The sequence below is a fragment of the Coregonus lavaretus genome (assembly GCF_964263955.1).
Source record: "Coregonus lavaretus genome assembly, chromosome: 1".
NCBI classification, from domain to species: Eukaryota; Metazoa; Chordata; class Actinopteri; order Salmoniformes; family Salmonidae; genus Coregonus; species Coregonus lavaretus.
Window position 1 is genome coordinate 80,215,453 of NC_139988.1, and position 25,988 is coordinate 80,241,440.

A 25,988-nucleotide genomic window follows, 5' to 3' on the forward strand; every position below is an offset into this window, starting at 1 on the left:
GAGCAGAGAGAGAGCTACCTAGCAGCAGTAGGCCTAACAGTAACCCAGTGGTCATATGGGATGTCCCTAGCCTAGTGGTCATATGTGGTGACAGTGACCCAGTGGTCATATGGGGTGACAGTAACCCAGTGGTCATATGGGGTGTCCCTAGCCCAGTGGTCATGTGGGGTGACAGTGACCCAGTGGTCATATGGGGTGTCCCTAGCCCAGTGGTCATATGGGGTGTCCCTAGCCCAGTGGTCATATGGAGTGACAGTGACCCAGTGGTCATATGGGGTGTCCGTAGCCCAGTGGTCAGAGGGCGACACAGACACAGGGGTGTTTGAGGCAGACGGGGAGGATGCCTTTGTTGATCTGGTGGAACTCCACCAGCTGCAGAAGGTCAACGAAGAGGGTGAGGACATCGTCCATGGTGTAGTACTTCCTACCGCCCTCCTCACACTACACAGAGAAACGAGTTTAAGGAAAGGGTTTAACAGTCAAATAATCTGTCAGGATCGCACACTACATGCATATGACACCGGAGTTAGATAGCAAGCCAATTGCAATCTGCATAACCGTCTGTGCTAAATGATGATGGAAAACACAGAACGTAGACCCTGCATCTGTCACCCTATCACTATCATATTTATCTAGTATGGCTAGACTACGAGATAGCAATGTTATAAGGGAATAGCAAAGGCAAGGCTGACATGACGGGGGAGAGGAAAGTCCACTCACAGGGATGATGAGGTAGTGTTTAGTCTTCAGCTAGTAACACAACGAGAGGACAAAACACTGGGCATGCTGCTGTCTCTCACGAACCAGGAACATTCTACACACACAGATTATACAATATGCACACAATGTGTTAGATGTCACCCAAGGTGAGCATGTTGTTTACTCACAAAGATAAATGCAAAGGCGTTACATGCAAAGATGTGCCCACAACAAGCAGGCACACATACCCGTTCACCAATCCCTGTTCCTCTATCAGCCTCTGGGCCTGCTTTTTCTTTTTCTCCTTCTTCTCACCTCAGTGCTGTTCCCCATCCCTCTCTTTTAAGTCCTCACCTCACTGATCTTTACCCATGTCCAGTCTCAGCTCCATCTCTCTTCATCCCAGCCACTTTCCGTTCTCCCTCTCCCCCCGTTATCCTCATCCTCCATGCCTGTCCCTCCTCCCTCTCTGCGCTCTGGGCCTCCCGGGCGTTCTGGATGACCCAGCCCCCCTCCTTACCTGAGAAGTCCAGAAGGTGAGGTGCTGACTGGGACAGCTGGTGGTTACACTGCAGCTGCCTCCCATACTGTCCCCGAAGACACAGGAGGAATGTATAGGGTAAGCAGGAGTACATGTATCCTTTTTTTAGCCATCATCTTACCCAGTATGCGTATGCCAAGAATGTTATGTTTTTATAATGAAGTTCAGTTTATGATGTATTGATACCTGAGTACTGGTTTCTCCACACATTGAATGGTCTAAATGCAGAGGTCCAGCAGGTGTGTCTGTTCATTCTCCGCACACAGCAGCTTTAAGTCCTGTGCACGAATGTGGTCTTTGCTGGGCTACAAACAAAGAAACATGTAAGCATCCTATTTGAGAACACTGCCCTTTTGAACAAAGCCCTGAATGGTTGTAATGGTTACCTTGACACAGAAGGTGAAGTTCACATGGGCACCATAGAGCTTGCGGCTGTTGGTGACACTGTATCATGTTTCAGGAGAAGACCCAGATGCAGACAGTGTCGAAGTAACAAAAGTTCATTACAAAAACAGGGGGCAGGCAAACGACAGGTCAAGGGCAGGCAGAGGTCAGTAATCCAGGGTGGTGTAACGTACAGAACGGCAGGCAGGCTCAGGGTCAGGGCAGGCAGAATGGTCAAAACCGGAAACAGGAGACAAAGGGCTGTGAGACATGGGTTTGATCCTAGACACATGAAAAGAGGGATGTATACGGAGGGTACGGGGCTAACAGAAGATGAACAGCAGAGGGGCTAATGATCTTGGAGATGGGGAAAGGGACGATAAACCGGGGGGAAAGTTTGTGGGACTCAACCCGGAGGGGCAGATCTCGGGTGGACAGCCATACCTTCTGCCCGAGACGATACCGGGGAGCCGGGGTCCAGTGGCAGTCCGCTTGTCGTCGATACCTGGAGGTGGTCTTGAGAAGAGCCGACCGGACTCTTCTCCAGGTACTATGACAGCGGCAGACAAACATCTGGGCCGAGGGTATGCTGACCTCTTCCTCTTGCTGCGGGAAGAGCGGGGGCTGATAACCCAGGGAACACTCAAAGGGCAAAAGACCCATGGCAGAGCAGGGAAGGGTGTTGCAGGCGTATTCAACCCACACTAGTTGCTGGCTCCAGGTGGTGGGGTTGGCGGAGACCAGGCAGCGCAGAGTCGTCTCCAGGTCTGCAGGTGGCGACAAACGCGGAGACGTCAGGAACCATGGTAGGCCACCAAAAGCGTTGTCGCACAAAGGCCAGGGTCCGGCGGGAGCCTGGATGGCAGGCAAGCCTGGAGGAGTGGGCCCACTCCAGGACCGTGGAGCGGACAGCGTCAGGAACAAACATCCGGTTATCTGGGCCCCCCCCCCCCCCCCGGGGTTCGGCTGCTTCCCTATTCCCCAACTGAGTGCCAACGCCAAGCACAAGGTGGTAAGGATGGTCTCAGAATCCGGGGGTGTAGCCGCGGGGATATAGCGGCGTGACAGCGCATCTGGCTTGACATTCTTGGATCCCGGTCGGTATGAGAAGGAGAAGTTGGACCGGGTGAAAAGCAGGGCCCACCTAGCTTGCCTGGAATTGAGACACTTGATGATGTAGCCCAGGAAGGGGATGGTGGAGCGATGGAATTCGCATTTCTTCGCTTTCACAAAAAGCTGGTTCTCCAGGAGGCGTGGAGCACATGTTCTTGGGCGAAGCGGGAGAAGCCAACGATGTCGTCGAGGTAGACGAAGATTAACCGGTTCAACATGTTGCGGAGAACATCATTAACCAGGGCCTGGAACACAGCTGGAGCATTGGTAAGGCCAAATGGCATGACCAGATACTCGTAGTGACCGCTGGCTGTGTTGAAGGCAGTCTTCCACTCATCCCCCTCCCGTATCCGCACCAGGTGGTAGGCGTTCCGTAGGTTCAGCTTGGAGAACACGTTGGCCCCCTGGAGCGGCTCGAAGGCCGAGGAGATAATAATAATAAATAATATGCCATTTAGCATATTGAGTTGAGTGGTAGTGGGTAGCGGTTCTTCACCGTGATGTCGTTTAGGCCCTGGTAGTCGACGCACGGGCGCAGGGTTTTGTCCTTCTTCTCCACAAAGAAGAACCCTGCGCCGGCGGGGGAGGCAGAAGGACGGATGAACCCGGCAGCTAGGGAGTCCTCAATGTAGGTCTCCATAGCCTTGGTCTCCGGACCCGACAGGTAGTACAGTCGTCCCCGGGGCGGAGTGGTGCCTGGGAGAAGGTTGATTCCGCAGTCGAAGGGTCGGTGTGGTGGAAGCGAAGTGGCCCGGGCCTTACTGAACACCTCCCGGAGGTCCTGGTACTCCGTGGGAATGGCGGAGAGGACCGAGGCAAATTCCGAGCCCCCAGGAAGACGTCCCGGGATAGGCTGCGCTGACTTCAGGCAATGAGCGTGGCAGAACCGTAAAAACCTTGGTTTCTTGCATGTTAACATCAGAAGCCTCCTCCCTAAGTTTGAGTTATTCACTGCGTTAGCACACTGTACCAACCCTGAAGTTCCAGCAGTGTCTGAATCCTGGCTTAGGAAGGCCACCAAAAATTCAGAAATGTCCATCCCGAACTACAACATTTTCCGTCTAGATAGAACTGCCAAAGGGGGCGTAGTTGCAATCCACTGTAGAGATAGCCTGCAGAGCTCTATCATACTATCCAGGTCTATGCCCAAACAGTTTGAGCTTCTACTTCTAAAAATCTTTCCAGAAATAAGTCTCTCACTGTTGCCGCTTGCTACAGATCCCCCTCAGCCCCCAGTTGTGCCCTGGATACCATATGTGAATTGCTTGCCCCCCATCTATCCTCAGAGTTCGTACTGCTTGGTGACCTAAATTGGGATATGCTTAACACCCCGGCCGTCCTACAATCTAAACTAGATGCCCTCAATCTCATACCAATTATCAAGGAACCTACCAGGTACAACCCTAAATCGGTAAACATGGGCACCCTCATAGATATCATCCTGACTAATTTACCCTCTTAATACACCTCCGCTGTCTACAACCAGGATCTCAGCGATCACTGCCTCATTGCCTGCGTCTGTAATGGGTCCGCGGTCAAACGACCACCCCTCATCACTGTCAAACGCTCCGTAAAACACTTCAGCGAGCAGGCCTTTCTAATTAACCTGGCCCGGGTGTCCTGGATGGATATTGACCTCATTCCGTCAGTAGAGGATGCCTGGATGTTCTTTAAAAGTGCTTTCCTCTCCATCTTAAATAAGTATGCCCCATTCAAAAAATTCAGAACTAAGAACAGATATAGCCCCTGGTTCACCCCAGACTTGACTGCCCTTGACCAGCACAAAAACATCCTGTGGCGTACTGCATTAGCATCGAACAGCCCCCGCGATATGCAACTTTTCAGGGAGGTCAGGAACCAATATACACAATCAGTTAGGAAAGCAAAGGCTAGCTTTTTCAAACAGAAATGTGCATCCTGTAGCACTAACTACAAAATGTTTTGGAACACTGTAAAGTCCATGGAGAATAAGAGCACCTCCTCCCAGCTACCCACTGCACTGATGCTAGGAAACACTGTCACCACTGACAAAAAATAAGCATTTTGCTACGGCTGGCCATGCTTTCCACCTGGTTACCCCTACACCGGCCACCAGCTCTGCACCCTCCGCTGCAACTTGCCCATACCCCCCAAGGAGAAGGAGAAGCCGCGTTGGACAACTACAGGGAGTTCGCTTGCCTCTTCCGGGCAGTTTTCGATCACCCACCTGAAGGTAGAGAGGCAGGCGAGCGGCTGGTCCAACTGAGGCAGGGGACGAGGACTGCGCAGGACTTTGCCCTGGAGTTTCGTACTCTAGCGAATGGGTCTGGGAGGAACGAGTGGGCCCTCATCAACAGTTTCCGGTGCAGCCTGCGAGAGGACGTCCGAAGGGAGCTAGCCTGGTCAGTTCCGATGGAGCTTGGTGGTGCAGCGATGAGGGAGAACGGAGGACGACAGCTCCAGTGTCACTCGTGTGGCATGGAGGACACTCTGCTGCATGCTGACGTCAGGGTTCTTCCGGGTCTGGAGGCAATCTCGCGTCACCCCAGGTAGCGCAAACCCACCCTTGTTCAGAGCTCTCTGCTGCGCACTGCACCATACACGTCAACTTCCCTGATTACACTGTAGTTTCCCAGTGTAAGACGCTGGTCGATTCAGGCGCAGCTGAGAACTTTATGGACATGTCGTTAGCTCATAGTCTAGGCAGTGGCGGCTCCTGAAAAAATTCTCAGGAGGGGCAATTTTTCTGATGATTTAGGTGACCGACACACATTTAAAAAAAGATATGTCCAGCAACAACATGAAGACAGGGGCAGCATATAAGTCAATACCAGAAGCATTTATTGACTGATCTCAAAAGTGTTGGCTTACCAGGGTTGGTGGAGCCCTCAGTTTCATCTTTGCCTCGCAAAGCTAACTCAAACACTCCGCAAAACTTCACACACTGGATTAGCCGGCTGAGGATGTGGCGGTTCTTGCTAATGTCGTAGTAAATATATTTGTTATAGTGAATATGGAATATGATATGTTGAGTAAAATGTTGTGCTAAGATCTATTTAGGTCAGGAGCTGGTTATAAGTTCTGTTCCTATCCAATAACAATGGACAAAAGGGTCCTATCTTGTCAGCCTTGTCAGCAGGTGGCCAAGGACAACACCCACGCCATAGGCCTCTCAGTTCTTCCAACTCACGAGTTCTTGCTCTGAGGACACACACACACACAAACACACACACACACACATCATCACTGTTAAACACACACACACACACACACATCATCACTGTTAAACACACACACACACACACACACACAAAAATCCCCTCTCTTAGGCTGAACATTTGAAGACAGAGAACCCGACTCAGAGCCAATGCAACAGTGACAGTAGCCTGCAGGGGACCTCGCCCAACTCATCAGGACCAATCAGAAGATCAGAACTACTAGATTGAACCTACTTCATTTATTGCATAAAATGTCTGCACACAATGTTTCGGGGCTCTCTTCAGATAATAATAATAATAATAATAATAATAATAATATGCCATTTAGCAGACGCTTTTATCCAAAGCGACTTACAGTCATGCGTGCATACATTTTTGTGTATGGGTGGTCCCGGGGATCGAACCCACTACCTTGGCGTTACAAGCACCATGCTCTACCAGCTGAGCTACAGAAAGTGGATACTCATGGATGCGCATTGCAATTGTAAAATGTCAACACAATTGGAGACACCACGTCATTTTTGGAGACATGTTATTGACAGTAAACTATTGTAGATGCGACTGCTAACTAACTAAAACATTTTAGCTGGCTAGCTAATCATCTTAGCTAAATGTGGGGCAAACAATTCAGTTATTTACCGTTAATTTGAGGGATTGGGGTGAAAGAAATCGAGTTACATAGTGATGCTTTACGATATACTGTATTGACAATATCGCAATATTTTAGCGCTAGTTGGCTGTACCTGCACCAAAACACCATTATTGTTCCTTCATAGCTTGTTCTCAATCTTTTCACATTGGGAGCCAATTTGTTTTCAGCACTTTTATTTCCATGACTGATCAAAACTCGTTCTCATGGCTTTCTGATCCCTCTGCAACAGACATATGGTGCGCAATAAAATCACAGTATCGAATCGCAATACGTATAGAATCATGAGACTCGCAATGCTGATGCATATATCTTATCGTGAGGTTCCTGGCAATTCCCAGCCCAAGTTCATTTGCCACAACAAATCTCTTCGCTAGCAAACGCGATGTCTTCTCCAAAACGGCAATGTGTCTCCAGCAATGTTTACTTTTTTGACGTTCTATGGCATCTCCACTTTCCAAGCATATATGACCACATGTAATATTTTGGTAAGTGATGCAAATAGTGAACTATGTAGGGCCAGGATGTAAAATATATGTAGCTGCAGCAATTTCTCTTATCTGATATGGTAAGTAATGGGGCTTAATTTATAGCTCCCTAAGAGTTTGACGAACGGGTCCGTGAACGCGATTCCAGATATATTTACCTCTGAATAAACTGCCTTTATTACACCATATCCACATCCAGTAAACTTGTGATTATCAACACTAACCTCATCGTTGTGGCGGCGGACAGCTAGCCTGTATCCCTCGTCATCCAGTTGAGTGAGTGGCAATGTCTTTTTTCGTTCGTACCAATTTTTGGAAAATCCTCGGGTGTAGGACTTTCCGCCTTTAGTAGAAACCTGTTGAATTATTAAATTTGGTCTGGGAGGTCCTAATTGTTTCGTTGCCAATTTATCTTCATTTGTTCGCCGATTAAAAGGAACTTCTTTCAAACAATCCACTCTTTTCTCAGTTACGTTCATGGTTACGTAACGTATGACGAAAGCGCGTAAGTGCAAGCCCACAGACACCCATTGAGATTGTATTGAAGGCTCTGAAATTTGAAAAAAATAGATTTTACATGGGAGTCTATGACAGAAGTTCTGGGCGATTTTCAATCTGACTGAAATCGCCCCAAAAGGGGGTGGAGCCATTTGAAGCACGACTTTAGCCTGATTCGACATTTAGTGGCAGTGTGGCACTGTGGCAGATCAGACGTATAGATTACAACACTGATAACTACTGTTGCCATGATATAATTGATTAGAAAAAAAATCCCTTCCTTTTCCCGTTTGGCAGTGCGTCGCCCATATCGCCCTATTGAACAGGCCGTCCCTGAGTCTAGGTATTACATTGGTTCCCCTATCCATTCCACTGCCCACCAAAGCACTTGACAGTCGACCATTAGGGTCAGGGTTCGTTTGGGAAGTTACAGCACCAGTCACAATGGTTATGCAAGAGACCAATAGAGAGCAAGTCACCTTTTTTATTATTGAGTCTCCCGATTTCCCTGTTGTGTTGGGTCTTCCCTGGTTAGCACCATACAACCCCACCTTTTCATGGCCGCAGAGGGTTCTCGCGGGGTGGTCGCGAGAGTGTCAGGGTAGGTGTCTAACTGTTTCTGTTGGTGCAACCACGGTGGAAAGTCCAGACACTACCTCCACCGTGCGCATTCCCCCCGAATACCTCGATTTGGCGCACGCGTTTTCCCAAACGCAGGCGACCAAATTACCACCTCATCGTGTGGGGGATTGCGCAATAAACCTCCGGGTAGACGCTGTGCCTCCCAGGAGTCATGTATATCCCCTGTCAGAGGCTGAGACGGAGGCGATGAAAACATACGTCTCCGAGCCCCTGCGCCAGGGGTTCACACGTCCCTCCACTTCACCCGCCTCCTCAAGTTTCTTTTTTGTGAAGAAGAAAGACAGAGGTCTACGCCCTTGCATTGATTACCGAGCACTTAACAAGGGGACAATTCGTTATAGTTATAACGAGTCAATACATGGGGCGCGCTTATTCACAAAATTATATCTCCGGAGTGCGTACAACCTGGTGCGTGTCCGAGAGGGGGACGAGTGGAAGACAGCATTCAGCACAACCATGGGGCATTATAATACCTGGTGATGCCGTACGGTTTGATGAATGCTCCATCAGTCTTCCCATCCTTTGTGAACGAGGTGTTTCGGGACATGCTTGGTTGTGGTGTGGTGGTCTACATCGATGACATTCTGATGTATTCCGCTACGCGCGCTGAGCATGTGTCCCTGGTTCGCAAAGTGCTGGCCCGACTGTTGGAACATGACCTATATGCCAAGGCAGAAAAGTGTCTGTTTTTCCAACAGTCCGTCTCCTTCCTTGGATACCGCATCACCACCTAAGGTGTGGAGATGGAGGGAGATTGCATTTCAGCCGTGCTTAATTGGCAGACTCCCACCATGGTAAAGGAGGTGCAGCGCTTTATTGGCTTTGCAAGGTCGCAGCTCCCATCACCTCTCTGTTGAAGGGTGGGCCATCCTGCTCCGCTGGTCTGCTGAGGTTGACAGGGCTTTCAGTAACTTGAGGGCTCTGTTTACCTCAGCCCCGGTGCTGGCCCATCCCGATCCATCACTACCATTCGTAGTGGAGGTGGATGTGTCCGAGGTAGGGATAGGCGCTGTCCTATCTCAACGCTCAGGTGCGCCACTCAAGCTCCGCCCCTGTTCTTTCTTCTCCAAAAAGCTCAGCCCGGCGGAGCAGAACTACAACGTTGGTGATCGGGAGCTGTTGGCTGTTGTCAGAGCCCTGAACGTGTGGAGGCACTGGCTCGAGGGGTCGAAACACCCTTTCCTCGTCTGGACTGACCACCGTAACTTGGAGTACATATGGGCAGCGAGGAGGCTGAACCCTCTCCAGGCCAGGGGGTCCCTGTTCTTCACCCGGTTTGATTTTACACTGTCCTACATACCGGGTACAAAGAACGTGAAGGCAGACACACTGTCACGGCTATACGACACAGAGGAGAGGCCCACCGATAACACGCCCATACTCCCGGCCTCCTGTATTGTGGCGCCGCTAGTGTGGGCGGTGGACACGGACATAGAGCGGGCGTTACGCACAGAGCCATCTCCACCTCAGTGCCCAGCTGGGCTGCGGTACGTGACCGTCTGATCTATTGGGCACACACGTCCCCCTCCTCTGGTCACCCAGGTATCGGCCGTACATTGCGCTGCCTGACCGGGAAGTACTGGTGGCCTACTTTGTCTAAGGACGTGAGGGTGTATGTCTCCTCCTGCTCAGTATGTGCCCAGAATAAGGCACCTAGGCACCTCCCAGAGGGTAAGTTACATCCCTTACCTGTTCCACAACGGCCATGGTCCCACTTGTGTATTGACTTTCTCACTGATCTTCCCCTCTCTCAGGGTAACACCACCATCCTGGTTGTTGTGGACCGCTTCTCTAAGGCCTGCCGCCTCCTTCCTCTGCCCACGGCCCTGCAGACTGCGGAGGCCCTGTTTACTCACGTCTTCCGGCACTACGGGGTGCCAGAGGATATAGTGTCTGACTAGGGTCCCCATTTTTCATCCAGGGTCTGGAGGACGTTCATGGAACGTCTGGGGGTCTTGGTCAGCCTGACCTCTGGTTTTCACCCCGAGTCTAATGGGCAGGTGGAACGGGTTAATCAGGATGTGGGTAGGTTCCTGCGATCCTACTGCCAGGACTGGCCAGGGGAGTTGTCAGTGTTCTTGCCATGGGCCGAATATGCCCAGAACTCACTCTTCCACTCCTGCACTAACCTATCGCCATTTCAATGTGTTTTAGGTTATCTATCGATTCTGGCACCGTGGCATCAGAGCCAGACCGAAGCTCCTGCGGTGGATGACTGGTTTCGGCGCGCGGAGGAGACGTGGAACTTTAGGTTTCTACTCCCTCCAGATTACCGTATTAACCCCTCGTTCCATGTGTCTCTCCTCAGGCCGGTGGTGGTTGGTCCGCTCCAGGAGTCTGAGGTGCGGGAGGTTCCTCCTGGACATTGAGGGGGCCCCGGCATACTCTGTCTGTTCCATCCTGGATTCGAGGCATCAGGTGGGGGTCTTCAGTACCTCGTGGAGTGAGAGGGGTACAGTCCGGAGGAGCGGTGCTGGGTCCCGGTTAGGCATATCCTCAATCCCTCCCTGTTGCGGGATTTCCACCGTCGCCATCCGGCTCGCCCTGCTCCACGTCCTCCTGGCCGTCCCCGAGGCCGGTGTCAGCACGCTGCTGGAGCTGCGCGTCAAGGAGGGGTACTGTCACGACTTCCTCCGAAGCTGCCTCCTCTCCTTGTTTGGGCAGGCTTCGGCGTTCGTCGTCACCGGCCTTCTAGCCACTGCCTTGAATTAGTAGGTGTTCTAAAACTTGTACATTTCGCTGGTTTTTCTGAGCAATGTCAAGACCAGACGGCAGACACCGGTAAGACAAAGGGAGGAGGGGTGTGTCTCTTTGTTAACAACAGCTGGTGCACGATCTTTAATGTTACGGAAGTCTCATGTTTTTGCTCGCCTGAGTTAGAATACCTCATGATAAGCTACCATTTACCAAGAGAGTTTTCATCTATATTTTTTATAGCTGTCTATTTACCATCACAAACCGATGCTGGCACCAAGACTGCACTCAACGAGCTCTATAGGGCCATAAGCAAACAAGAAAATGCACATCCAGATGCGGCATTTTTTGTGGCCGGTAATTTTAATGCTGGGAAACTGAAATCCGTTTTACCAGCATGTCACCTGTGCAACTAGAGGCGACGAAACTCTAGATCACTTTTACTCCACAAACAGAGACACATACAAGGCCCTCCCTCACCCTCCCTTTGGCAAATCAGACCATAACTCTATCGTCCTGCTTACAAACAAAAACTCAAACAGAAAGTATCAGTGACGCGCTCAATATGGAAGTGGTCTAATGATGCGGATACTAAGCTACAGGACTGTTTCACTAGCACAGACTGGAATATGTTCTGGGATTCATCTGATAACATTGAGGAGTTTACCACATCAGTCACCGGCTTCATTTATAAGTGCATCGACGTCGTCGTCCCCACAGTGACCGTACATACATACCCCAACCAGAAGCCATGAATTACAGGCACTAAGCTAAAGGCTAGAGAGGAGCGGGAGACTAATCCAGATGTTTATAAGAAATCTATGACCTCCAACAAGCCATCAAACAGGTAAAGCTTCAATAAAGGACTAAGATCAAATCCTACTACGCTGGCTCTGACACTCGACGGATGTTGCAGGGCGCGCAAACTATCACAGATTACAAAGGGAAACCCAGCCGTGAGCTGCCCAGCGATGCGAGCCTACCAGACAAGATAAATGCCTTCTATGCTCGCTTCGAGGCAAGCAACTGTCACGCCCTGGCTCTGGGGACTCTTTAATGTTGAGCCAGGGTGTTAGTTGTTATGTTTAGTTTTCATTGGGTCTGTTCTAGATCGTTCATATCTATGTTGGCCAGGGTGGTTCCCAATCAGAGACAGCTGTAGCTCGTTGTCTCTGATTGGGGACCATACTTAGGCAGCCTTTTGGCACTTTAGTATTGTGGGATCTTGTTCTGTATAGGTTTGTGTTGGTGAACCTTTAGACTTCACGTATCGTTTTGTTGTTTTGTTGTTGGTGTAAAGTACTCATTAAAAGATGTACGCCTATCACGCTGCGCCTTGGTCTGCCTCTTACAACGATCATGACAGAAGATCCCACCAAAATAGGACCAAGCAGCGTGTGCAGGAGCAAACGCCGAGTATGGAACAGGAGGTTACTCTGGTAGATGTCCTCCTCGGTTGGGGGAAGATCACGGAGGAGGAGGCCGTCCGCTACCGGAGGGCGATGAGGGAGGATGCCCAGACAGCAGAGGAGAAGCGGCGCCAACCGGGCTGTCGTCGGACAGGCGAGAGGCAACCCAAATAAAAAAAATTGGGGGGGCACACGGCATGGATGACAGGGCTGCTGGAGGCAGCTACAGGGCGAGTTTGCGGACTAGGAGAGGAGGCCACCAGGTTACGGGGGGCATTGGTCATGAGGGGGAAGGAGAGTGTAGAGGCACGGCGAGAGGTACTGGGGTGTGTTACCAGTCTGGTCCGGCCCGTTCCTGATCCCCGCACAAGGCCAGTGGTGTGTGTTCCCAGTACGGTCCGGCCTGTTCCTGTCCCTCGCACCAAGCCTGTGGTGCACGTCGCCAGCCCGGTCCGGCCTGTTCCTGCTCCCCGCACCAAGCCTGTGGTGCGCGTCGCCAGCCCGGTCCGGCCTGTTCCTGCTCCCCGCACCAAGCCTGTGGTGCGCGTCGACAGCCCGGTCCGGCCTGTTCCTGCTCCCCGCACCAAGCTTGTGGTACGCGTCGCCAGCCCGGTCCGGCCTGTTCCTGCTCTCCGCACCAAGCCTGTGGTGCACGTCGCCAGCCCGGTCCGGCCTGTTCCTGCTCCCCGCACCAAGCCTGTGGTGCGCGTCGCCAGCCCGGCCCGGCCTGTCACGCCCTGGCTCTGGGGACTCTTTAATGTTGAGCCAGGGTGTTAGTTGTTATGTTTAGTTTTCATTGGGTCTGTTCTAGATCGTTCCTATCTATGTTGGCCAGGGTGGTTCCCAATCAGAGACAGCTGTAGCTCGTTGTCTCTGATTGGGGACCATACTTAGGCAGCTTTTGGCACTTTAGTATTGTGGGATCTTGTTCTGTATAGGTTTGTGTTGGTGAACCTTTAGACTTCACGTATCGTTTTATTGTTTTGTTGTTGGGGTAAAGTACTCATTAAAAGATGTACGCCTATCACGCTGCACCTTGGTCTGCCTCTTACAACGATCGTGACAGCAACACTGTACCATGCATGAGAGCACCAGCTGTTCCGGGCAACTATGTGATCTCGCTCTCCGTAGCCGATGTGAGTAAGACCTTTAAACAGGTTGACATTCCCAAGGCCACAGGGCCAGATGGAATACCAGGACGCGTACTCAGAGCATGCATTGACCAGTGTCTTCATTGACATTTTCAACCTATCCCTGACCTGGTCTGTAACACCAACTTGTTTCAAGCAGACCACCATAGTCCTTGTGCCCAAGAACGCCAAGGTAACCTGCCTAAATGACTATCGCCCAGTAGCACTCAAATCTATAGCCATGAAATGCTTTGAAAGGCAGGTCATGGGTCATATCAACACCATCATCCCAGACACCCTGGACCCACTCCAATTCGCATACCGCCAACAGATCCACGGATGACACAATCTCCATTGCACTCCACACTGCCCTCACCCACATGGACAAAATTAATACAGTGAGGGATAAAGTATTTGATCCCCTGTTGATTCTGTACGTTTGCCCACTGACAAAGACATGATCAGTCTATAATTTTAATGGTAGATTTATTTGAACAGTGAGAGACAGAATAACAACAAAAAAATCCAGAAAAACGCATGTCAAAAATGTTGTCAATTGATTTGCTTTTTAATGAGGGAAATAAGTATTTGACCCATCTGAAAAACATGACTTAGTACTTGGTGGCAAAACCCTTGTTGGCAATCACAGAGGTCAGACATTTATTGTACTTGGCCACCAGGTTTGCACACATCTCAGGAGGGATTTTGTCCCACTCCTCTTTGCATATCTTCTCCAAGTCATTAAGGTTTTCGAAGCTGACGTCTGGCAACTCGAACCTTCAGCTCCCTCCACAGATTTTCTATGGGATTAAGGTCTGGAGACTGGCTAGGCCACTCCAGGACCTTAATGTGCTTCTTCTTGAGCCACTCCTTTGTTGCCTTGGCTGTGTGTTTTGGGTCATTGTCATGCTGGAATACCCATCCACAACCCATTTTCAATGCCCTGGCTGAGGGAAGGAGGTTCTCACCCAAGATTTGACGGTACATGGCCCCGTCCATCGTCCCTTTGATGCGGTGAAGTTGTCCTGTCCCTTTAGCAGAAAAACATCCCCAAAGCATAATGTTTCTACCTCCATGTTTGACGGTGGGGATGGTATTCTTGGGGTCATAGGCAGCATTCCTCCTCCTCCAAACACGGCGAGTTAAGTTGATGCCAAAGAGCTCCATTTTGGTCTCATCTGACCACAACACTTTCACCCAGTTCTCCTCTGAATCATTTAGATGTTCATTGGCAAACTTCAGATGGGCCTGTATATGTGCTTTCTTGAGCAGGGGGACCTTGCGGGCGCTGCAGGATTTCAGTCCTTCACGGCGTAGTGTGCTCCTAATCAGCTCGTTACCTGTATAAAAGACACCTGGGAGCCAGAAATCCTTCTGATTGAGAGGGGGTCAAATACGTATTTCCCTCATTAAAATGCAAATCAATTCATAACATTTTTGACATGCGTTTTTTTCTGGATTTTTTTGTTGTTATTCTCATTGTTCAAATGAACCTACCATTAAAATTATAGACTGATCATTTCTTTGTCAGTGGGTAAACGTACAAAATCAGCAGGGGATCAAATACTTTTTTCCCTCACTGTACTTATGTAAGAATGATGCTGCCACCCCCGTGCGTCACGGTTGGGATGGTGTTCTTCGGCTTGCAAGCGGCCACCTTTGTCCTCCAAACATAACGATTGTCATTATGGCCAAACAGTTCTATTTTTGTTTAATCAGGCCAGAGGACATTTCTCCAAAAAGTACGATCTTTGTCCCCATGTGCAGTTGCAAACCGTAGTCTGGCTTTTTTATGGCGGTTTTGGAGCAGTGGCTTCTTCCTTGCTGAGCGGCCTTTCAGGTTATGTTGATATAGGAATAGTTTTACTGTGGATATAGATACTTTTGTACCTGTTTCCTCCAGCATCTTCACAAGGTCCTTTGCTGTTGTTCTGGGATTGATTTGCACTTTTCGCACCAAAGTACATTCATCTCCAGGAGACAGAACGCGTCTCCTTCCTGAGCGGTATGACGGCTGCGTGGTCCCATGGTGTTTATACTTGCATACTATTGTTTGTACAGATGAACGTGGTACCTTCAGGTGTTTGGAAATTGCTCCCAAGGATGAACCAGACTTTTGAAGGTCTACAATTGTTTTTCTGAGGTCTTGGCTGATTTATTTGGATTTTCCCATGATGTCAATCAAAGAGGCACTGTGTTTGAAGGTAGGCCTTGAAATACATCCCCAGGTACACCTCCAATTGACTCAAATTATGTCAATTAGCCTATCAGAAGCTTCTAAAGCCATTACATAATGTTCTGCTTTACATAAAGCTGTTTAAAGGCACAGTCAACTTAGTGTATGTAAACTTCTGACCCACTGGAATTGTGATACAGTGAATTATAAGTGAAATAATCTGTCTGTAAACAATTGTTGGAAAATGTACTTGTGTCATGCAGAAAGTAGATGGCCTAACCGACTTGCCAAAACTACAGTTGGTTAACAAGACATTTGTGGAGTGGTTGAAAAACAAGTTTTAATGACTCCAACCTAAATGTCTGTAAACCTACGACTTCAACTATATATGTACATAGATTCCTCAATTTCCCCGTTCCCCTGCACATCAACTCGGTACTGATACTTCCTGTATATAGCCATGTTATTACCCCGTACCCCTGCACATCGACTTGGTACGGGTACTCCCTGTATATAGCCATGTTATTACCCTGTTCCCCTGCACATCGTCTTGGTACTGGTACTTCCTGTATATAGCCAATTTATTACCCCGTTCCCCTGCACATCGACTTGGTACTGGTACTTCCTGTATATAGCCATGTTATTACCCTGTTCCCCTGCACATCGACTTGGTACTGGTACTTCCTGTATATAGCCATGTTATTACCCCGTTCCCCTGCACATCGACTTGGTGCCTTTTTTTGTTGTATACAGCCATGTTATTCCCCCGTTCCCCTGCACATCGACTCTGTACTGGTACTTCCTGTATATAGCCATGTTATTCCCCTGTTCCCCTGCACATCGGCTCGGTACTGATACTTCTTGTAAATAGCCATGTTATTGCCTGGTACTCCCAGTATATAGGCATGTTATTTTTACTCGTTATACACTGTATTTATTCCTCGTATTGCTTTATCTTTAAATTTGCAATGTTGGAAAAGGACCCGTAAGTAAGCGTTTCACTGTTAGTCTACACCTGTTGTTTACGAAGCATGAAACAAATACAATTTGATTTGACTGCACCAAATCGATGTGAAGAAGCTAGCTACGCTAGCCAGCTAACTTAGCCAACTAACTAGCTAGCAAGGCTAATTGCGGCCATTTTGCTGCGCTCTCCATCCTTTTCTACAAAAACTCCATTCAGATTAAACAACAGTCTACCTTGGTTGATCATTGTAGCCTACTCCTTCTCATTAAAGTAACTTAATCCATCATTTTAATTCCATATTGCATTGATTAGAAATATATACCACTTCACCTGCTCGGCTACATATGAAGAGCAGCTGACTGTAGTACCATGGTAACTATATATGTAGCATAGTCACATTGATCATTTTATTTAATTCAGACAAAGCCTTTTCAATTGATAAATAGGCCTATATATTTTTTTAATGAATACTCTTGCAAGTAATTAAATACTAACATCCGTTCGGATATTCAATTAACTGTGCCCATCCCCAAGTCAGACAGACAGACAGACAGACAAAGCTATCCGTCGATGGGGCATATCGACACAATATACTATAAATATCTACATACCATTGATTTGAAATGGAAAGTCTAGAACTAAATCAATGTGCATTAAATTGCTTGTCAATTACTTTCAATTGGACTTTCTGTTCTGGATGCTCTATTTACATATAGATGTTGTGCTCCATGGCTGACCTTTGATGAGCCCTTGGTGGAGCAGTAGAGGCCTGAACGTCGGAGGAAGAAGTAGATCTTCTTCCAGGCATTGCGGCTGGGCTCTCTGACGTGGAGGAAGCCTTGGATCTCAGGACATGTCCCCGACTGCAACAGATTCTGGATAGAAGCAAGGAAACAACATCTGAGTTATAGACCATGATGCAGTGGAGGAAACAAAGAAAAGCACTTGAACTAAAAAAACATTCCAAAAGACGGTTTCTGTACTTCCTCTGATTGAAAAGTAATTCTCAAGATCTGCCAATTTAATTTGTTTCCTTATATACTTTCCTGACAACTAGCTATACAATCCTCACAGTACATTTTAGTCATTTAGCAGATGCTCTTATCCAGAGCGACTTACAGGAGCAATTAGGGTGAAGTGCCTGGCTCAAGGGCACATCAACAGATTTTTCACCTAGTTTGCTCTGGGATTTGAACCAGCGACCTTTTGGTTACTTGCCCAACACTCTTAACCACTACGCTACCCACAGTAGTAATAGTTTATGCTCAGCTAGAGTGAAACCTAGAATACACTGTAAAGGAGAAGCTATACCAGGGCAGTAGGTCTTGCTATTTCCCTACAGTAGGCTGTTTACCTGGATGAGCTCTGCTGAGGTCATTCCCTTGGTGACATCAGCACTGTCTGAGATCATGTGCTCGTGGAAAAATGGCTTTAACAGGAAGAGGAAGTGACAATTAATCAACAGTTGTAAAACAAAGGGTTATTTAGATAACACAAGGGCTCTATAGGGCCTGTTTGGAGGGTTAGGACCAATGGCTTGATTTAATAGCAGTGTGTTTCAAGGGGTTGAGGCAAGCCATCATGCAAATCAAAGCAATTTTTTTAACCTGACAAATGTTTATTTTGCTTACACCTCCAGTGCACATGTGTGAATCAACCTGCCTACCATGCCAATAAATGGAGAAAATATCAGAAAATACGATGTGATTGTATGTGCATGCACCGTATATACTGTATACCAGGATATTTGGAAATAGCAACGGGATTGTTTTTTAATACATTTTATTATTTGTTGCTACTTTTTAAGTAAATACTGTACCTGCAGTCAACTTGTGCAATACGTTAAGAGATAAAGAAGATTCCATTCTTCATTTCACCTGTCACATAATTTTTCATGATGAAGCTTACCGGTAGCCCCCAGTCACGTGGTATTAGTTTACTAGCACACAACGACTAGAGACCAGAGCCTTGTGAGTCACTCACTGTTGTGTCGCACGCGCCAGTGAAATTCAAAGTGTAGAGTTCACAACTTAATAGTTATAAGAGCTGGCAAACATTAAGTTAACTGTCTAAAATGTGCTAAATGCTCTGCAGTTGGCAATTTGGTTCGCTAATTTAGTATCTAGTTAGCTATCTAACTAAGTGGTTAGCTTCTTCCAAAATTCTGGATCAAGAGCCTTAATGTCTAATATTTGTTTTGTACGTGCAGCAAACTGTATGTAGCATTTTTGAGTTACTTGTATAACTTTATGAGCTGGGATGTCTGTCCTGAAACCTATATAAAAATGTTTGCAATGTGCTCTTAGCATCTAGTTAGCATTCTCTATGGGATTGTACATGTACTTGTTAACATTGCTAACCTTCGGGTTACATGGGCTCAATAGGGGTTGAAAATAGCACCCTGTGTGTTCAGTGCTGGTTTTACCGAATATCCCGGTATGGCACAAGGTCGGTATGAAGGTATGTCAGTCTAGTGTATGTAGTCAGCAGTGTTAATGAACAGGATGAGTAACGTGAAGAATGTGATAAGAACAAGATGTTAACACTGATTCTACCAGGAAGTCTGTCATCAGATTATTAACATACTAACCTGTCACTCATACGTCTGACTAAAACCAGTACAGCCAACAGTCTATCTGGCATAACATCAGATCCTATCAGACTATCTCTACTGCAGTCATGCATAGCACACAGACCTACATTGTACAACACATTGAGATCAAAATCTTTTACATAACGCATAATGTTACAGAGCATCTTGTATGTTATACTATTCATCACAATTTCCTTCCATCTATCTAAGCTGATCTCTGTGTGAGATGTATTGAGAAAGGCCTTTGGCATTTGACTTTAAATAGCTATTCCTAGACAAATGATGGAGGAGGCAGTGGAGCTCAGGAGGCCTACCACAGGTTTCCTGAAGAACTCATACTTGGCGTAGTTCTTGCGGAACAGAAGCTTGGTGTTGTCCTCTGGGGGCCAGGCGGCCCGCACCTCCAACACCACCTCGTGGTCCTCCAGAACTCGCTCTTGGGGAAAAAACACAGAGAAATACTTCACACAGGGTAGGATAGGGGTGGCCAACCCTCTTCCTGGAGAGCTACTGGCTATGCAGGGTTTCTCAAGCCAGAGTGAGTCTGACACCAACTCCTTATGAGTCTGAGGCTGTCCTGGTATGGACACCATACTCCAGTTTAATCTCATCTCATCTAGACTTTTTGATGACTCGCTTTCAGACATTTCAAATACAATTTCAAATGGTTAGTATTCTGGCATCTGCTGGGCAACATTTGGACAGTGTGTGTGCGCAACAGACAGTGTGTGTGTGCGTGTATGTGCTTGTATGCGTGTTGGCATCTGCGTGTGTTTGCTTCTGAGTGTGTGTGACTTGTATGTGTTCTTACCCAGGCCCAGGGCTGGATGCCGCTCGATCAGAGCCCAGTTCTCCTGTTCGCTGCAGTGGACCGTCTGCACGAACATACGGCACACATCCCAGGCGGTGTCCCTGGGTGACACCCACAGGGAATGACTGTGACCGTCCTCACCAAACACCTTGATCAGCTAGACAAAGACCCAGACAGAGAGAGAGATATTACATTGAGTTGTAAATTATATTACTACATTGAGTAGCAGAGTACATTACTACATTGAGTAGCAGAGTATATTACTACATTGAGTAGCAGAGTACATTACTACATTGAGTAGCAGAGTACATTACTACATTGAGTAGCAGAGTACATTACTACATTGAGTAGCAGAGTATATTACTAGCTTGAAATATACTTATTCATGCTACCATACTAGAACTTCTTGATTGCTTTATATACATAAGGAATGTATATGTTAGGGGTCAAGGAAGGGTAAAGAGGACCTAGGTGTATGGAAAGTTACTGAGTGATATGGAAAGTTACTGAGTGAGAAAAGGGGAAGTGCAGAAAGTTAATATTCTGTTCAAATATATTATTGTAGAATATGAATGTTCCTAAGGAGGGAGGCAAAGGGCAACAGTCTAGTTTCAGTTCTTGATAAGGCAGGCCAGTGTCTGCGGAACAAGGACCATGAGGGATGTAGAACTCAACTCGAGACAAGGTCAACAGTTGAAGAGAGAAGATACTACTGGAAGGGAGGCCACAAGGGCCACATCAAAGAACCTCTGATTACAGTCCTATCTCACACATACATAGTCACTTCCACGCCCATGAGGGTCCTAGAGTTAGGCAGGGCCATGACAATACCAGTAAGAAGAACCTACTGTGTTTCTGCCTAACACCAAAGAAGGATTGGTTATCTTAGACATGCAAGGAGGTGACTCCGCCTAGTTGGAAGGTATAAAGATGTGTTTGTGTGACTTGTAGGTTGTCTTTGCAGCTGTATGACCCAGCGGGGTAAATAAACTTGGTTTGAGATTTTTCTAGTCGTTCGTGAGTTTTTACCATGTTTGTTCAGAACCTAACACTGCATTGAGTAGCAGAGTATATTACTACATTGAGTAGCAGAGTATAGCAGGGCCAATATACCACGGCTAAGGGCTGTTCTTACGTACGATGCAACGCGCAGTGCCTGGATACAGCCCTTAGCCGTGGTATATTGGCCATTGTCACGGATTCAGCCGAGGCTGCTCCTCCTCCTTGCTTGGGCAGGCTTCGGCGTTCGTCGTCACCGGAGTACTAGCTGCCACCGATCTATGTTTTTGTGTTCTACTTGTTTTGTCTTCATTGTACACACCTGGTTCCCATTATGTCTATGATTTGTTTCCTATTTAACCCTCTGGCTCCCACTGTGTTGTGTGCGTGTTTGTTCTATGTTTGGTGTTATCGACTGGTGAGCGGGTTTGTCCTCCCTGCGTGGAGGTTCTGTTCATTCATTATTTACGTGTAAAGTACGTTGTCTACAAGCTCTGTGTGCTGCGCCTGACTCCGTATACCGCTACACACTGACGCCTGACAGAAACACGCACCTCAAATGGAGTCAGCAGGTACATTCATTCCTTCCAGATCAGTGGAGGAACGCGTCCAACAGCAGGCGACCATGATACAGACTCTCGGCACAGCCATGGAGCGCATGTTGAACACCATGGAGCGATGGGAGAGAGAAGTTTTTCCTACACCTCCTCCAACTACACAGCAACCCACACCGCTGTCCACCCCTTCGTCACCTGGGTCCAGTGGGATTCGGCTCTCGCTCCCGAGGGCATATGACGGTACAGCTGCCGGGTGCCAGGGTTTTCTGCTCCAGGTAGAGCTCTACCTGGCTACCATCCACTCGGCTCCCTCGGGATACGAGAGCGTGTCCGCCCTCATCTCCTGTCTGTCGGGGAGAGCGCTCGGTGCACTACAAAGATTTCACCTGCCGCTTCCGGGCGGTATTCGATCATCCACCGGAGGGGAGAGCGGCGGGGGAACGTCTGTTCCACCTCAGACAGGGGAAGAGGAGCGCACAGGACTTCGCACTGGACTTCAGGACCCGTTACGGACCTTCCCCCGTCACAAGGGAACACCACGATCCTGGTCGTTGTGGATCGGTTTTCTAAGTCCTGCTGTCTCATTCCTCTGCCCGGTCTCCCTACGGCCCTACAGACTGCGGAGGCCCTATTTACACACGTCTTCTGGCACTACGGGGTACCTGAGGATATAGTGTCTGATCGGGGTTCCCAGTTCACCTCAAGGGTCTGGAGGGCGTTCATGGAACGTCTGGGGGTCTCGGTCAGCCTGACCTCAGGGTTTCACCCCGAGAGTAATGGCCAGGTGGAAAGAGTAAACCAGGATGTGGGTAGGTTTCTGCGGTCATATTGCCAGGACCGGCCTGGGGAGTGGTCGGTTTTCATCCCCTGGGCAGAGATGGCCCAAAACTCCCTCTGCCACTCCTCCACTAACCTTTCTCCATTTCACTGTGTATTAGGTTATCAGCCGGTTCTGGCACCATGGCATCAGAGCCAGATCGAGGCACCTGCGGTGGATGAATGGTTTCGACCGCCACCGCAGTGAGGCCCCGGTGTATGCACCGGGGGACTGGGTCTGGCTCTCGACCAGAAACCTGCCCCTTTGCCTGCCCTGCCGGAAGCTGGGTCAGCGGTTTGTGGGGCCATTTAAAGTCCTGAGGAGATTGAACAAGGTTTGTTATAGGTTACAGCTTCCTCCTGAGTATCGTTTTAACCCCTCGTTCCATGTGTCTCTCCTCAGGCCGGTGGTAGCTGGTTCCCATCCACTCCAGGAGTCTGAGATACGGGAGGTTCCTCCGCCCCCACTGGACATCGAGGGGGCACCGGCGTACTCGGTCCATTCCATCCTGGATTCGAGGTGTCGGGTGGGGGGCCTGCAGTATCTTGTGGAGTGGGAGGGGTACGGTCCGGAGGAATGGTGCTGGGTCCCTAGGAGGGACATCCTCGATCCCTCCATGTTGAGGGATTTCCACCGTCGTCATCCGACTCGCCCTGCACCGCGTCCTCCTGGCCGTCCCCGAGGCCGGTGTCGGCGCATGGCTGGAGCCGCGCGTCAAGGGGGGGTGCTGTCACGGATTCAGCCGAGGCTGCTCCTCCTTCTTGCTCGGGCAGGCTTCGGCGTTCGTTGTCACCGGAGTACTAGCTGCCACCGATCTTTGTTTTTGTGTTCTACTTGTTTTGTCTTCATTGTACACACCTGGTTCCCATTATGTCTATGATTTGTTTCCTATTTAACCCTCTGGCTCCCACTGTGTTGTGTGCGTGTTTGTTCTATGTTTGGTGTTATCGACTGGTGAGCGGGTTTGTCCTCCCTGCGTGGAGGTTATGTTCATTTGTTATTTACGAGTAAAGTACGTTGTCTACTAGCTCTGTGTCCTGAGCCTGACTCCATCCTACTGCTACACACTGACGCCTGACAGCCATATAACACAAACCCCCGAGGTGCCTTATTGTTATTATAAACTGGTTACCAACGTAATTAGAGCAGTAAAAATAAATGTTTTGTCATACCCGTGGTATACAGTCTGATATACCACTGCTGCCAGCCAATCAGAATTCAAGGCTTGAACCTGTCACGACTTCTGCTGAGGCTGCCTCCCCTCCTTGTTCGGGCAGGTTTCGGCGTTCGGCTTCACCGGATTACTAGCTACTGCCGATCCATTTATCATCACTCCATTTGTCTTGTCTTCAATCACACACACCTGGTCCTTATTCCCTCATTAGTCATTGCATAAGTGTTCCCTCTGCTTCCTTGTCTGTGTGGGTGATTGTTTATTGTGGAGGTTAGTGAAGCTCGGTGGAGCTCGTGTATTTTGTATCGACGGGAGTATTTCCTGTGCGCCTGTGTTGTGCCCTGGAGTGTGTTTGACACATTTCTGCGTAAACCTGTATTTTGCGGATTAAAGCCTGTTATTCTGTGATTTACCCTCCTGCGCCTGACTCCTTCAACACCACTTCATCACAGAACCACCCAGTTTATGATACTACATTGAGTAGCAGAGTACATTATTGAGAAATATTCAGTACATACACATGCATACAAAGACACACATAAAGAAAATAAATCCAATATCAAGACACAAATTACATAATGAACATTTTTAAAAAGTTATCATTACAGGATTAAAAATATGTTATCGTTAATGCTCGCACGCTAGTGTCAACGGACGGAATGCACATCATGGATGAACAATAGGATGAACAGCAATACGACAATTCTGGAACTGGCACAAGCTAAACCAGGGTCAGAGCTTGGGTTTCTGCTGTCAAGAGTCAGTCAACAGCTTTTATAGTGACAGACAAAAGGGCAATGGACTGAGGTCTTCAAGGGCTCTGACAGACCATAGAACTCTGGTGGGGATAATGAGCTGCTGTGTATCTCCACACTCACCTTGGCTCCTCTTGTGGCCAGCCCTCCTCCCCCTCCCATTCGCTGCTGCCAGCCCCTCGTCATCCGCAGTAGCAGGTACCTGACATGACTTACACCATGGCCATGACTCAACAGGTTGGCAGTGAATGACTCAATAGCATTTGACACGTCTTACACTTGCCACAGGCTCAGCAGTCACTGAGTCATGTTCTGATATTGAGTCATGTCACATGTTGTTTTTGTAACCTTCATAAACAGACTTTATCCAAAAAAGAGACACTCTTAATGGAAATGTATTGTGTAATTTATTAGTTATATTTGATATTTTATACATTGTATCCAGGCTTCATTTGTGACTCATTTGTTCCATTTTCAGTTATTTTGTTGAGCAAATTTTTCCAGAATGAAAAGCGTGGAACTGTCCTCCTCTGTTCCCTCTACAGTGAGGGACGTTTCTTGTAGTTGTCCACCAGGTTTGCACACATCTCAGGAGGGATTTTGTTCCACTCCTCTTTGTAGATCTTCTCCAAGTCATTAAGGTTTCGAGGCTGACGTTTGGCAACTCAAACCTTCAGCTCCCTCCACAGATTTTCTATGGGATTAAGGTCTGGAGACTGGCTAGGCCACTCCAAGACCTTAATGTGCTTCTTCTTGAACCACTCCTTTGTTGCCTTGGCCGTGTGTTTTGGGTCATTGTCATGCTGGAATACCCATCCACGACCCATTTTCAATGCCCTGGGTGAGGGAAGGAGGTTCTCACCCAAGATTTGACGGTACATGGCCCCGTCCATCGTCCCTTTGATGCGTTGAAGTTGTCCTGTCCCCTTCGCAGAAAAACACCCCCAAAGCATAATGTTCCCACCTCCATGTTTGACGGTGGGGATGGTGTTCTTGGGGTCATAGGCAGCATTCCTCCTCCTCCAAACACGGTGAGTTGAGTTGATGCCAAAGAGCTCGATTTTGGTCTCATCTGACCACAACACTTTCACCCAGTTCTCCTCTGAATCATTCAGATGTTCATTGGCAAACTTCAGACAGGCCTGTATATGTGCTTTCTTGAGCAGGGGGACCTTGCAGGCGCTGCAGGATTTCAGTCCTTCACGGCGTAGTGTGTTACCAATTGTTTTCTTGGTGACTATGGTCCCAGCTGCCTTGAGATCATTGACAAGATCCTCCCGTGTAGTTCTGGGCTGATTCCTCACCGTTCTCATGATCATTGCAACTCCATGAGGTGAGATCTTGCATGGAGCCCCAGGCCGAGGGAGATTGACAGTTATTTTGTGTTTCTTCCATTTGCAAATAATCACACCAACTGTTGTCACCTTCTCACCAAGCTGCTTGGCGATGGTCTTGTAGCCCATTCCAGCCTTGTGTAGGTCTACAATCTTGTCCCTGACATCCTTGGAGAGCTCTTTGGTCTTGGCCATGGTGGAGAGTTTCGAATCTGATTGATTGATTGCTTCTGTGGACAGGTGTCTTTTATACAGGTAACAAGCTGAGATTAGGAGCACTCCCTTTAAGAGTGTGCTCCTAATCTCAGCTCGTTACCTGTATAAAAGATACCTGGGAGCCAGAAATCTTTCTGATTGAGAG

General features: G+C 48.4%; 1 pseudogene across 1 annotated transcript; it reads right to left on the reverse strand.

Annotated features, from left to right (window-relative positions):
* Window positions 1–294: 294 nt before the first annotated feature.
* Window positions 295–24,479, reverse strand: LOC311134112 (growth factor receptor-bound protein 7-like; annotated as a pseudogene). Its single transcript has 13 exons — window positions 24,417–24,479; window positions 19,992–20,148; window positions 19,495–19,616; window positions 17,942–18,016; window positions 17,325–17,462; window positions 3,395–3,599; window positions 2,069–2,174; window positions 1,627–1,684; window positions 1,449–1,545; window positions 1,110–1,286; window positions 948–985; window positions 721–814; window positions 295–441 (listed from the first exon to the last, which is right to left on the reverse strand). The product of its transcript is annotated as a growth factor receptor-bound protein 7-like (transcript).
* Window positions 24,480–25,988: the final 1,509 nt, after the last annotated feature.